Below are 14,881 nucleotides of genomic sequence, written 5' to 3' on the forward strand. Positions count from 1 at the left end.
ATGGTAGTAGAGAAGGATTGGGTCCTTGCCCTTAATGCATGGATGAGCGGGTTTGGAGGAAAAAACATTGTACAATCGTAATTTGTTGTGTATCTGAGTCCTCAATTTTATACGACTATTCTATTGTATTTTCATTGGTAATTTTGTTGTTATCACACGTGTCTTATTTGCCTCTTTACATTTTTCTATAATATACTTTACATTTTTAGTGCATGTGATATGGCAAACAAGTATTGTGGCGGTTTATATGATATCGAAAAGCGTATTTTTGAGAGCTCACATATGTTGTGTTTGATCCTGATCCAGTACCCAATATAAGCATCTTAAGTTAAATTCATATTTTATTGTATGACCAAAGGATAAATCTTATGGTTTAGGCAAGTTTGTGAAGTAATAGATCCAGTCAAGATTTAAACTTGGAGAGTGCTTGGATGTACTCCAAAATCATTGCACATGCTCGGTTGTAGATATATGCGGTGAGCTTTAGGATTTCAATATTATCGCTTGTGTGCTCAAGTAACCTTTTAGTGCTTAAAACAAAAGAAACTATTGTATCACTCCTGCAATCCACATGAAAGCGAAAGAGAGAAAAAGTCCACCATAATCTTGTCTTCCTATTACTAAATGGATAAAGATAAACGATCATTTTCAGTATGAAATGTACAACTCCCAACTTGTATGTTACTTGCTCATCATGCTGAATGGTGTTTACCTTGTACATACTGGAATTGCATGCAAAACAAAGTGACAGATGGTCTACAATAAATGATCTGGTTGAATTCATCTCCAGGGTAAAAGAAGTCAACCAGCATGAATGTCGTTTGGTTGGAAATATTATTGCCTTGAAAATGTTGGAGTGCATTCTTCACATCTGACGTTGCGAAACTCAACATTGATATTGCCTGGTAAAGCATGTCATTGTAAATTCTTGTGGGGAGAAAGGTATAACTTGCAATTTGCTATATTGTCCCCAAAATACATGAGGTTCAGACATATAATTATCTATTTCTGTAGTTTGTGATCAACAAAAATGCTCAGAGTTTTTGAAATACCAACAATGATCTCTATTTATAGAGATAAATAATAATAAAAAATCACATTCAACAACTTTAAACCTAACTCTCAATAGTTGTAAGTGCTTGAAAATGTGATCTCGGACCTCCCATGCTAACTTAGAAAGAATTGTACCATGTCATCTGATGAATGTTTTGTTTTTTGTTGTTATTTTCTTACACTAGCATGGCGAACTATAGGCATGTGGTAGTATGCATGAGACATGCTGGCAAGATGTATTTCATTGAGAGTAGATGTTTTTATGAAAAATGCATTAGCTGAGACGTGCGTTGCACGTGCAAGCTTACTAGTGCTCGTAGAGAGTCGGCCCATTTAGTCGTTTTATTCACCTGTTAAAGCGTGAGGCTTGAGCTGAGTGTTGGGGAACATAGCAGAAATTCAAAAATTTTCTACGTGTCACCAAGATCTATCTATGGAGAGACCAGCAACGAGTAGAAAGAGAGTGCATCTACATACCCTTGTAGATCGCTAAGCGGAAGCGTTCAAGTGAACGGGGTTGATGGAGTCGTACTCGTCGTGATTCAAATCACCGATGATCCTAGTGCCGAACGGACGGCACCTCCGCGTTCAACATACGTACAGCCCGGTGCCGTCTCCCATGCCTTGATCCAGCAAGGAGAGAGGGAGAGGTTGAGGAAGACTCCATCCAACAGCAGCACAACGGCGTGGTGGTGGTGGAGGAGCGTGGCAATCCAGCAGGGCTTCGCCAAGCACCATGGGAGAGGAGGAGTAGGAAGAGAGGTAGGGTTGTGCCAGAACTTCGTGTATAGCTCCCATGCGCCTCCCCACTATATATAGGGGTGGAGGGGCTGGTTTCTTGCTCTCCAAGTCCATTGGGGCGTTGGCCAAGGTGGGAGGAAAGAAATCTCATTATTTCCTTCCCCACCGATTGTTATCTCCCCTTTTTAGGGATCTTGATCTTATCCCTTCGGGATATGATCTTATTCCTTCTAAGGGGGGATCTTGGTGCGCCTTGACCAGGGGTGTGGGGCCTTGCCCCCACTACCCACGTCCATGTGGGTCCCCTCATGCAGGTGGGCCCCACTCTGGAACCTTCTAGAACCTTCCCGATACAATACCGAAAAATCCCGAACATTTTCCGGTGGCCAAAATAGGACTTCCCATATATAAATCTTTACCTCCGGACCATTTCGGAACTCCTCGTGACGTCCGGGATCTCATCCGGGACTCCGAACAACATTCGGTAACCACATACAAACTTCCTTTATAACCCTAGCGTCATCGAACCTTAAGTGTGTAGACCCTACGGGTTCGGGAGACATGTAGACATGACCGAGACGTTCTCCGGTCAATAACCAACAGCGGGATCTGGATACCCATGATGGCTCCCACATGTTCCATGATGATCTCATCGGATGAACCACGATGTCAAGGACTTAATCAATCCCGTATTCAATTCCCTTTGTCTATCGGTATGTTACTTGCCCGAGATTCGATCGTCGGTATCTAATACCTTGTTCAATCTCGTTACCGGCAAGTCACTTTACTCGTTCCGTAACACATCATCCCGTGATCAACTCCTTGGTCACATTGCGCATATGATGATGTCCTACCGAGTGGGCCCAGAGATACCTCTCCGTTTACACGGAGTGACAAATCCCAGTCTCGATCCGCATAAAACAATAGATACTTTCGGAGATACCTGTAGTGCACCTTTATAGTCACCTAGTTATGTTGTGACGTTTGATACACCCAAAGCACTCCTACGGTATCCAGGAGTTACACGCTCTCATGGTCGAAGGAAGAGATACTTGACATTGGCAAAGCTCTAGCAAATGAACTACACGATCTTTTGTGCTAGTCTTAGGATTGGGTCTTGTCCATCACATCATTCTCCTAATGATGTGATCCCGTTATCAACGACATCCAATGTCCATAGCCAGGAAACCATGACTATCTGTTGATCACAACGAGCTAGTCAACTAGAGGCTCACTAGGGACATATTGTGGTCTATGTATTCACACGTGTATTACGATTTCTGGATAATACAGTTATAGCATGAATAAAAGACAATTATCATGAACAAGGAAATATAATAATAATACTTTTATTATTGCCTCTAGGGCATATTTCCAACACTCTCCCACTTGCACTAGAGTCAATAATCTAGTTCACATCGCCATGTGATTAACACTCACAAGTCACATCGCCATGTGACTAATACCCAAGAGTTTACTAGAGTCAGTAGTCTAGTTCACATCACTATGTGATTAACACTCAATGAGTTTTATGTTTGATCATGTTGCTTGTGAGAGAGGTTTTAGTCAACGGGTCTGAACCTTTCAGATCCGTGTGTGCTTTACAAATCTCTATGTCATCTCCTAGATGCAGCTACCACGCTCTATTTGGAGCTATTCCAAACAACTGTTCTACTTGGAGCTATTCTAAATTATTGCTCCATTATATGTATCCGGTCTCTCTACTCAGAGCTATCCGGATAGGTGTCAAGCTTGCATCGTCGTAACCTTTACGACGAACTCTTTTACCACCTCCATAATCGAGAAAATTCCTTAGTCCACTAGTTACTAAGGATAACTTTGACCGCTGTCCTGTGAGCCATTCTTGGATCACTTTTGTACCCCTTGACTGACTCATGGCAAGGCACACTTCAGGTGCGGTACACAGCATAGCATACTGAAGAGCCTACGTCTTAAGCATAGGGGACGACCTTCGTCCTTTCTCTCTATTCTGCCGTGGTCGAGCTTTAAGTCTTAACTTCTTACCTTACAACTCAGGCAAGAACTCCTTCTTTGACTGGTCCATCTTGAACACCTTCAAGATCATGCCAAGGTATGTGCTCATTTGAAAGTATTATTAAGCATTTTGATCTATCCTTATAGACCTTGATGCTCAATGTTCAAGTAGCTTAATCCAGGCTTTCCATTGAAAAACACTTTCAAAATAACCCTATATGCTTTCCAGAAATTCTACGTCATTTCTGATCAACAATATGTCAACAACATATACTCATCAGAAATTCTATAGTGCTCCCACTCACTTCTTTGGAAATACAAGTTTCTCATAAACTTTGTACAAACCCAAAATTTTTGATCATCATCAAAGCATACATTCCAACTCCGAGATGCTCACTCCAGTCCTTAGAAGGATTGCTGGAGCTTTGCATACTTATTAGCATCTTTCGGGATTGACAAAACCTTCCGCTTGTATCACATACAACCTTTCCTCATTAAAATCGTCGAGGAAACAATGTTTTGACATCCTATCTGCAAGATTTCATAAATAATGCAGTAATCGCTAATATAATTCCAACAGACTCTTAGCATCGCTACGAGTGAGAAAATCTCATCGTAGTCAACTCCTTGAACTTGTCGGAAAACATCTTAACGACAAGTCGAGCTTTCTTAATGGTGACATTTACCATCATTGTCCGTCTTCCTTTTGAAATCCATCTGTACTCATTAGCCTTACGACCATCGAGATGTTCTGCCAAAGTCTACACTTTGTTTTCATACATGGATCCTCTCTCGGATTTTATGGCCTCAAGCCATTTATCGGAATCCGGGCCCACCATCGCTTCTCCATAGCTCGTAGGTTCATTGTTGTCTAGCAACATGACCTTCAAGACAGGATTACGTACCACTCTGAAGTAGTACGCATCCTTATCATCCTACGAGGTTTGGGAGTGACTTGATCTGAAGTTTCATGATCAATATCATAAGCTTCCACTTCAATTGGTGTAGGTGCCACAGGAACAACTCCTTGTGCCCTGTCACACACTAGTTGAAGAGACGGTTCAATAACCTCATCAAGTCTCCACCATCCTCCCACTCAATTCTTTCGAGAGAAACTTTTCCTCGAGAAAGGACCCGATTCTAGAAACAATCCATATTGCTTTCGGATCTGAATTAGGAGGTATACCCAACTGTTTTGGGTTTCCTATGAAGATGCATTTTATCCGCTTTGGGTTCGAGCTTATCAACCTGAAACTTTTTCATATAAGCGTCGCAGCCCCAAACTTTTAAGAAACGAACTTAGGTTTCTCTAAACCATAATTCATACGGTGTCATCTCATCGGAATTACGTGGTGCCCTATTTAAAGTGAATGTGGTTGTCTCTAATGCCTAACCCATGAACGATAGTGGTAATTCGATAAGAGACATCATGGTACGCACCATATCCAATAGGGTGCAACTATGATGTTCGGACACACCATCACATTATGGTGTTCCAGGCGGTATTAATTGCGAAACAATTTCCACAATGTCTTAATTGTGTGCCAAAACTCGTAACTCAGATATTCATCTCTATGATCATATCATAGACATTTTATCCTCTTGTCATAATGATCTGCTACTTCACTCTGAAATTACTTGAACCATTCAATAATTCAGACTTGTGTTTCATCAAGTAAATATACTCAACATTTACTCGAATCATCTGTGAAGTAAGAACATAATGATATTCACTGCATGCCTCAGCACTCATTCGACTGCACACATCAAAATGTGTTACTTCCAACAAGTTGCTATCTTGTTCCATCTTACTGAAAATAAGGCTTTTCAGTCATCTTGCCCATGTGGTATGATTTGCATATCTCAAGTGATTCAAAATCAAGTGAGTCCGAACGATCCATTTGCATGGAGTTTCTTCATGCATATACACCAATAGACATGGTTCGCATGTCTCAAACTTTTCAAAAACGAGTGAGTCCAAAGATCCATCAACATGGAGCTTCTTCATGCGTTTTATACCATTATGACTTACATGGCAGTGCCACAAGTAAGTGGTACTATCATTACTATCTTATATCTTTTGGCATGAAAATGTGTATCACTACGACCGAGATTCAATAAACCATTCCTTTAGGTGCAAGACCATTGAAGGTATTATTCAAAATTAGAGTAACCATTATTCTCCTTAAATGAATAACCGTATTGCGATAGACATAATCCAATCATGTCTATGCTCAACGCAAACACCAATCTCGGTGGTAGAGGGAGCGTGCGATGCTTGATCATATCAACCTTGGAAACACTTCCAACATATATCGTCAGCTCACCTTTAGCTAGTCTCCATTTATTCCGTAGCTTTTATTTCGAGTTACTAACACTTAGCAACCGAACCGGTATCCAATACCCTGGTGCTACTAGGAGTACTAGTAAAGTACACATTAACATAATGTATATCCAATATACTTCTATCGACCTTGCCAGCCTTCTCATCTACCAAGTATCTAGGGTAATGCTGCTCCAGTGGTTGTTCCCCTTATTACAGAAGCACTTAGTCTCGGGTTTGGGTTCAACCTTGGGTTTCTTCACTAGAGCAGCAGCTGAATTGCCATTTCATGAAGTATCCCTTTGTTCCCTTGCCCTTCTTGAAACTAGTGGTTTCACCAACCATCAACAATTGATGCTCCTTCTTGATTTCTACTTTCGCGGTGTCAAACATCATGAATATTTCAAGGATCATCATATCTATCCCTGATATGTTATAGTTAATCACGAAGCTCTAGCAGCTTGGTGGCATGACTTTGGGGAAACATCACTATCTCATCTGGAGGATCAACTCCCACTCGATTCAAGTGATTGTTGTGCTCAGACAATCTGAGCACAAGCTCAACGATTGAGCTTTTCTCCCTTAGTTTGCAGGCTAAGAAAATCATCGGAGGTCTTATACCTCTTGACGTGGGCACGAGCCTGAAATCCCAATTTCAGCCCTCGAAACATCTCATATGTTCCGCGACGTTTCGAAAATGTCTTTGGTGCCTCTACTTAAACCATTTAATTGAACTATCACGTAGTTATCAAAACGTGTATGTCCGATGTTCGCAACATCGACAAACGACGTTGGGGTTCAGCACACTGAGCGGTGCATTAAGGACATAAGCTTTCTACTGATCGCATAATCGCTACTATCAACTTTCAACTATATTTTATCTAGGAACATATCTAAACAGTGGAACTAAAGCGCGAGCTTACGACATAATTTGCAAAAGGTCTTTTGACTATGTTCAGGATAATTAAGTTCATCTTATGAACTCCCACTTAGATAGACATCCCTCTGGTCATCTAAGTGATCACATGATCCGAGTCAACTAGGCCGTGTCCGATCATCACGTGAGATGGACTAGTCATCATCGGTGAACATCTTCATGTTGATCGTATCTACCATACGACTCATGCTCGACCTTTCGGTCTCCGTGTTCCAAGGCCATGTCTGCACATGCTAGGCTCGTCAAGTTAACCCTAAGTGTTTTCGCTGTGTAAAACTGTCTTACACCCGTTGTATGTGAACGTAAGAATCCATCACACCCGATCATCATGTGGTGCTTAGAAGCGACGAACTGTAGCAACGGTGCACAGTTAGGGGAGAACACTTCTTGAAATTTTGTAAGGGGTCATCTTATTTACTACCGTCGTCCTAAGCAAACAAGATGCATAAACATGATAAATATCACATGCAATCAAATAGTGACATGATATGGCCAATATCATTTTGCTCCTTTTGATCTTCATCTTCCGGGCTCCATGATCATCATCGTCACCGGCACGACACCATGATCTCCATCATCATGATCTCCATCATCGTGTCTTCATGAAGTTGTCACGCCAACGACTACTTCTACTTCTATGACTAACGCATCTAGCAATAAAGTAAAGTAGTTTACATGGCGTTCTTCAATGACGCGCAGGTCATACAATAAATAAAGACAACTCCTATGGCTCCTGCCGGTTGTCATACTCATCGACATGCAAGTCGTGAATCCTATTACAAGAACATGATCAATCTCATACATCACATATCATTCATCACATTCTTCTTGGCCATATCACATCACATAGCATACCCTGCAAAAACAAGTTAGACGTCCTCTAATTGTTGTTGCATGTTTTACGTGGCTGCTATGGGTTTCTAGCAAGAACGTTTCTTACCTACGCAAGACCACAACGTGATATGCCAATTGCTATTTACCCTTCATAAGGACCCTTTTCATCGAATCCGTTCCGACTAAAGTGGGAGAGACTGGCACCCGCTAGCCACCTTATGCGCCAAGTGCATGTCAATCGGTGGAACCTGTCTCACGTAAGAGTACGTGTAAGGTCGGTCCGGGCCGCTTCATCCCACAATACCGTCGAAACAAGATTGGACTAGTAACGGTAAGCATATTGAACAACATCAACGCCCACAACTACTTTGTGTTCTACTCGTGCAAAGAATCTACGCAATAGACCTAGCTCATGATGCCACTGTTGGGGAACGTAGCAGAAATTCAAAATTTTCCTACGTGTCACCAAGATCTATCTATGGAGAGACCAGCAACGAGTAGAAAGAGAGTGCATCTACATACCCTTGTAGATCGCTAAGCGGAAGCATTCAAGTGAATGGGGTTGATGAAGTCGTACTCGTCGTGATTCAAATCACCGATGATCCTAGTGCCGAACGGACGGCACCTCCGCGTTCAACACACGTACAGCCCGGTGACGTCTCCCACGCCTTGATCCAGCAAGGAGAGAGGGAGAGGTTGAGGAAGACTCCATCCAACAGCAGCACAACGGCGTGGTGGTGGTGGAGGAGCGTGGCAATCCAGCAGGGCTTCGCCAAGCACCATGGGAGAGGAGGAGTAGGAAGAGAGGTAGGGTTGTGCCAGAACTTCGTCTATAGCTCCCATGCGCCTCCCCACTATATATAGGGGTGGAGGGGCTGGTTTCTTGCCCTCCAAGTCCATTGGGGCGTTGGCCAAGGTGGGAGGAAAGAAATCTCATTATTTCCTTCCCCACCGATTGTTATCCCCCCTTTTTAGGGATCTTGATCTTATCCCTTCGGGGTATGATCTTATTCCTTCTAAGGGGGGATCTTGGTGCGCCTTGACCAGGGGTGTGGGGCCTTGCCCCCACTACCCACGTCCATGTGGGTCCCCTCATGGAGGTGGGCCCCACTCCGGAACCTTCTAGAACCTTCCCGGTACAATACCGAAAAATCCCGAACATTTTCCGGTGGCCAAAATAGGACTTCCCATATATAAATCTTTACCTCCGGACCATTCCGGAACTCCTCGTGACGTCCGGGATCTCATCCGGGACTCCGAACAACATTCGGTAACCACATACAAACTTCCTTTATAACCCTAGCGTCATCGAACCTTAAGTGTGTAGACCCTACGGGTTCGGGAGACATGTAGACATGACCGAGACGTTCTCCAGTCAATAACCAACAGCGGGATCTGGATACCCATGATGGCTCCCACATGTTCCACGATGATCTCATCGGATGAACCACGATGTCAAGGACTTAATCAATCCCGTATTCAATTCCCTTTGTCTATCGGTATGTTACTTGCCCGAGATTCTATCATCGGTATCCAATACCTTGTTCAATCTCGTTACCGGCAAGTCACTTTACTCGTTCCGTAACACATCATCCCGTGATCAACTCCTTGGTCACATTGCGCATATGATGATGTCCTACCGAGTGGGCCCAGAGATACCTCTCCGTTTACACGGAGTGACAAATCCCAGTCTCGATCCGCATAAAACAATAGATACTTTCGGAGATACATGTAGTGCACCTTTATAGTCACCCAGTTACGTTGTGACGTTTGATACACCCAAAGCACTCCTACGATATCCAGGAGTTACACGCTCTCATGGTCGAAGGAAGAGATACTTGACATTGGCAAAGCTCTAGCAAATGAACTACACGATCTTTTGTGCTAGTCTTAGGATTGGGTCTTGTCCATCACATCATTCTCCTAATGATGTGATCCCGTTATCAACGACATCCAATGTCCATAGCCAGGAAACCATGACTATCTGTTGATCACAACGAGCTAGTCAACTAGAGGCTCACTAGGGACATATTGTGGTCTATGTATTCACACGTGTATTACGATTTCCGGATAATACAGTTATAGCATGAATAAAAGACAATTATCATGAACAAGGAAATATAATAATAATACTTTTATTATTGCCTCTAGGGCATATTTCCAACACTGAGTCCCCTCGCCCACCCAAAAAAACTCTAAATAGCCGGCTACTCCAGACATTTTAAGACAAAACATGAAATAAAAATACTTCAAACTTCAAAACATGTTCACAGACTCAAAAAATGTTCAAGAATGTGAAAAATGTTCATGCTTTCAAAAAAACTTCATGAATTCACAAGTTTTATAAAAAGGTTCATAGGCTAAAAAAATAAAAAAATAAAAGAAATGGAAGGAAAAAAGGAAAGATGAAAAAAATAGAAGAAAAAATAAAGGAAAAAAGAATAAACCGGTTCAAGGAAAGTTCTAGATCCTTCCCAAAACCGATGGGAGGAAAAACCATAACGGTCGGTCCATATGGAGGACAAGGCATGCTGGAGGGTACGCGGTAGGTCGATTTCCAGCAACCTCCGTGTGAAATAGAAAGGGCAGAGATCTGCCCGGCGGACCGGCGCAACGATTGGGCCGGTCGCATCCAGGTCATCCAATCTAGCGAACCTCGGCCGTCAGATCTGAGCGGGCTCTTGTTCTTCTTCGTCCCTCCCGCGTCTCCCACCTCCCGCCGCCGCACTCCAAACGTAAAGAATTGCCAATGCACGACCATGGAACCCCCGCTGACCCTGCCCCTCCTCGCCATGGATGAGCTCTCCGCTGGCCTCGAAGCACGCCTCCGCTCCATTCTAACTCTCGGGGCAGCCACAGTTCCCAGCAAAATGGCATCTCCGATGATAGCAACGGTTGCAGCAAACAAAAAAAGCCATCACCGCCGTCGACCAAACACCGCGGTGGGTGGATGTAGCCAAAAATACCTTCCTTTCCAGCAAAATTGAATACGGTTGTAGCAAAAACGCCAGGAAAAAACAGAAGATATAGCTTGCATGTCGTGGAGATGGATGTAGCAAAAATTGCCTACGGTTCCAGCAAAATCAAAGGCAAAACTAAAAATGAAAATATGATTGTAGCAAAAATGGTTTATTGTTTCCAGCAAAAATCAGCATGGTAGCAGATTATGGCGCGGGGTGGGTGGTAGCAAAAATATGAGCCGGTTCCTGCAAAATCAAAACATGGTTGTAACAAAAATACACCATCGTCATCGTCGATTGCAGCTCGGCCACGGCGGACCAGTGATTGCATCACCGTCGTGGTTGCCGGTTGCAAGATATGTGGTTGAAACTTTTTCAAACTATGGTTGAAACTTTCGGGTGAACCATTATAGCTTTTTCACTTGAACAGCGTGTGGTTGAAGCTTCATATACTTCGGTTGAAGCTTTCGAATCAAACGGTGGAAGCTTTCAAAATGAATGGTTCTAGCATTGCCTCCATTGTCACGTGCCATGGTTGGTCGTTCGCCATGGCTGGTCGCGCGCCACCGACGGTCACCAGTGTCGCGCACTTCCTCCTGCAACTCTCCCCGTTGTGACTTCTCCGCCCCGTCGTCTTCTCCGCCCCCATCGTGGCTCGCCCTGCAAGCAAGGGCGCATCATTGCCGACGCACTGCATGTGACGGTGGAGATGGGAGAAAAGGAGCGGTTGCAGAGTTGGAGGGAAGAAGAAAGAAGACTTGGAAAAAACGATTCGAGGAGCGCTCCTATGACGCACGAATGAAGGCGATAGTAACGCATTTCCTAATCGACGCCCGTTGCGCCCGATACAGGCATCCACGCAAACGGGTGCACACCCCCGCAGCACCCCCGCGTCGTCTTGGGCCGGCCTGTTTCTCTTTTTTTCCTATTTAAACTAGAGCAAAAATTAACGTGAATGAATGGTTCCAGCATTGCCTCCATTGTCACGTGCCATGGTTGGTCGTTCGCCATGGCTGGTCGCGCGCCACCGACGGTCACCAGCGTCGCGCACTTCCTCCTGCAACTCTCCCCGTTGTGACTTCTCCGCCCCGTCGTCTTCTCCGCCCCCGCCATGGCTCGCCCTGCAAGCAAGGGTGTATCATTGCCAACGCACTGCATGTGACGGTGGAGATGGGAGAAAAGGAGCGGTTGCAGAGTTGGAGGGAAGAAGAAAGAAGACTTGGAAAAAACGATTCGAGGAGCGCTCCTATGACGCACGAACGAAGGGCGCACACCCCCGCAGCACCCCCGCGCCGTCTTGGGCCGGCCTGTTTCTCATTTTTTTTCCTATTGAAACTAGAGCAAAAATTAACATGAGCTAGCGAGGGATCGGACACTGGATCGCTCGATTGAATGTGGAGCACACTCACTACCAGGATAAGAACGCGTCTATGTCCACAAACTTCTTTCTTTTCTTTTTTAATCTTTATCTAGGTCGTTCGCTGGTCAATTTCTGGGCGTTTTTTTCTTTTGTTCCTTTTCATGTTTCTTTTCTTCTTTCCTTAAATGTGGAAACTTTTTATCAAATTCGTGAACTTTTTTCAATTTTGATGAACTTTTTTCAAATTTAATAAACTTTTATCAAAATCGATGAACTTATTTTCAAATTCAATGAATGTTTTTCAAACTCAATGATCTGTTATCAAAATCAATGAACTTATTTTTCAAATTTGATGAACTTTTTTCAAAATCGATGAACTTATTTTCAAATTCAATGAACTTTTTTAAAATTCAATGAATTGTTAACAAAAATTGATGAACTTATTTTTCAAATTTGATGAACTTTTTTCAAATTCAATGGACTTTTTATCAAATTTGTGAACTTTTTTTCAATTTCGATGAACATTTTTCAAATTCAATGAACTTTATCAAAATCGCTGAACTTATTTTCAAATTTGGTGATCTTTTTTTCAAATTCAATGAACTTTTTTTAAAATTCAATGAATAATTTTTTAAAATTAATGAACGATTTTCAAATCCGAGGATTTTTTTCATATTCGATGAACTTTTTCCAAATTCGATGAACATTTTTTCCCAAATTCCATGAATCTTTTTTCCAAGTCGATGAACTTTTTTTCAAAATCGGTGAACTTTTTTCAAAACCGGTGAACATTTTTTCAAAATCGATTAAACTTTCAGTAACGGTTAAGTAGAAGTTTTTCCTAGCTACAGAACATAAGAACGTATTTGGTCTAGTGGTTCTCGTGTCGGACAGAAAGAAGTGTGATCGTGAGATTGAAACCCAGCTTCCGCATTTTCTCACGTCGTGGTTTTCGGTCGAAGTTCACCTGGGCCGGCCCAGTAACGTGCGCTTCGAGCGCCAGACCGCGAAACCGGCGCTTAGGGGAAAATCCTATTCGCCGCTCGCTGCGGCGAACTATCCACAGGGGCAGCGCAGCGAGCGACAGAAATGGGCCGGCCCACACATAATGCGTCCAAACCGGTTTTGGGAACCTTCTAGAAGGTTCCCTGAACCGGGTTTTTTCCTGTGTCTTTTTTTCTGGTTCTTTTTCGGCTTTATATTGTTTTTTTATTTCTCTTTTTTTCGTTTCTGTTTCTTTTTCATTTTTTGGTTTTTTGTTTTTTGTTTCACTTTCTTTTCCAAGTTTATTTTTCTTTTTCAGAATATGTTCGCAGTTTTACAAAATGTTTATGATTTCCTTTTTTATTTCTTTTTCTTTTCTTCTCTTCCTTTAAAAAATCAAAAAAATTAAATTTTGTTCGTGTTTCCAAAAAATGTTCTCAAAATTCAAAAAATTGTTCTCGTTACACAAAAAAGTACAAAACTTCTGAAATTCAGAAAATGTAATGGATTTAAATTTTTTGTTGACATATTCAAAAAATGTTCGCGCTTTCAAATTTGTTTGGGATTTTTCAAATTTTCTATCCGTTTCAAAATATGTTCTCAAGATTCAAAAAATGTTCGTGCTTTAGAAACTTGTTCGCACTTCCAAATTTGTTCGGAATCTTTCAAAATTTCTCTCCGTTTCAAAATATGTTCTCAAGATTCAAAAAATTCTCGTGCTTTAAAAATTTGTTCACGCTTCCAAATTTGTTCAGGAATTTTAAAAACTGTTCACTGTTTCAAAATTTGTTCTCAAGATTCAAAAAATGTTTGGGAATTGAAAAAAATGTTCCAGCTTTCCAAATTTGTTCACAAATTCAATAATAGTTCATGTTTTTCAATTTTGTTCACAAATTGAAAAAATGTTCTGGAAGTTTTAAAAATGTAAATATTTTTATTTTTTGTACAGAAATTCAAGAAATGTTCCTAAGAAGTGCTCGTCGAGTTTATCACATGAAAAAGAGAAACTCCTAAGAAGTTGAGGTAAGACCGTGTGGTTGTGGTGACCCAAGCGAGCGTGCCAAAGATCAACGCCGGCGGCAAGGGCGACGGGTGTGGAGGTGGAGGCGCCGGCGTGCACGGGATAGAGCTCATCGAGACTATCACATCGGTGAAGGACCATCCGGGTACGGGCGTCTGTCACAGAAAAGCCAACACCATCAAATTCAACAGTAAGTGGGTTCTCACGAGTAAGACGACGAACGGAAACTAGGTTCGTGACTAAATCAGGTGAAACAAGGACATTAGACATAGTGATGGGTGTGGAAGTGGAGGAAAAGTTAGTGCTACCGATATGAGTAATAGGTAAGGAGGAGCTGTTGCCGACAGTGATACGAGTGGGTGTGTGAACGGGAGTGGATGAGGTTAGGTTACTGGGATGAGCTGCCATGTGCGCAGTAGCACCTGAGTCCATGTACCAGTCGCCTCCAACGACAGAGCTACTCGGCGACGGCGCGGAGTGCTGGGCGGCGAGGAGGGTGGGGTCCCATGGCACAGGAACCAGCGGTGGTGGAAGGCCCCCGTAGGACGGCATCGGGACGGGCGGGCCATAACCACCGAGAGGCGGCGGCGCAAGGAGGGTGCCGTAGCCGGCGCTAGTCGGCTGGAAGGGCGCGCCGAGGAACGCCTGGTGACCAGCGGTGAAAGCCTGCTGA

The sequence above is a fragment of the Triticum aestivum genome, chromosome 1A (genome assembly GCF_018294505.1).
Source record: "Triticum aestivum cultivar Chinese Spring chromosome 1A, IWGSC CS RefSeq v2.1, whole genome shotgun sequence".
Classification (NCBI taxonomy): domain Eukaryota; kingdom Viridiplantae; phylum Streptophyta; class Magnoliopsida; order Poales; family Poaceae; genus Triticum; species Triticum aestivum.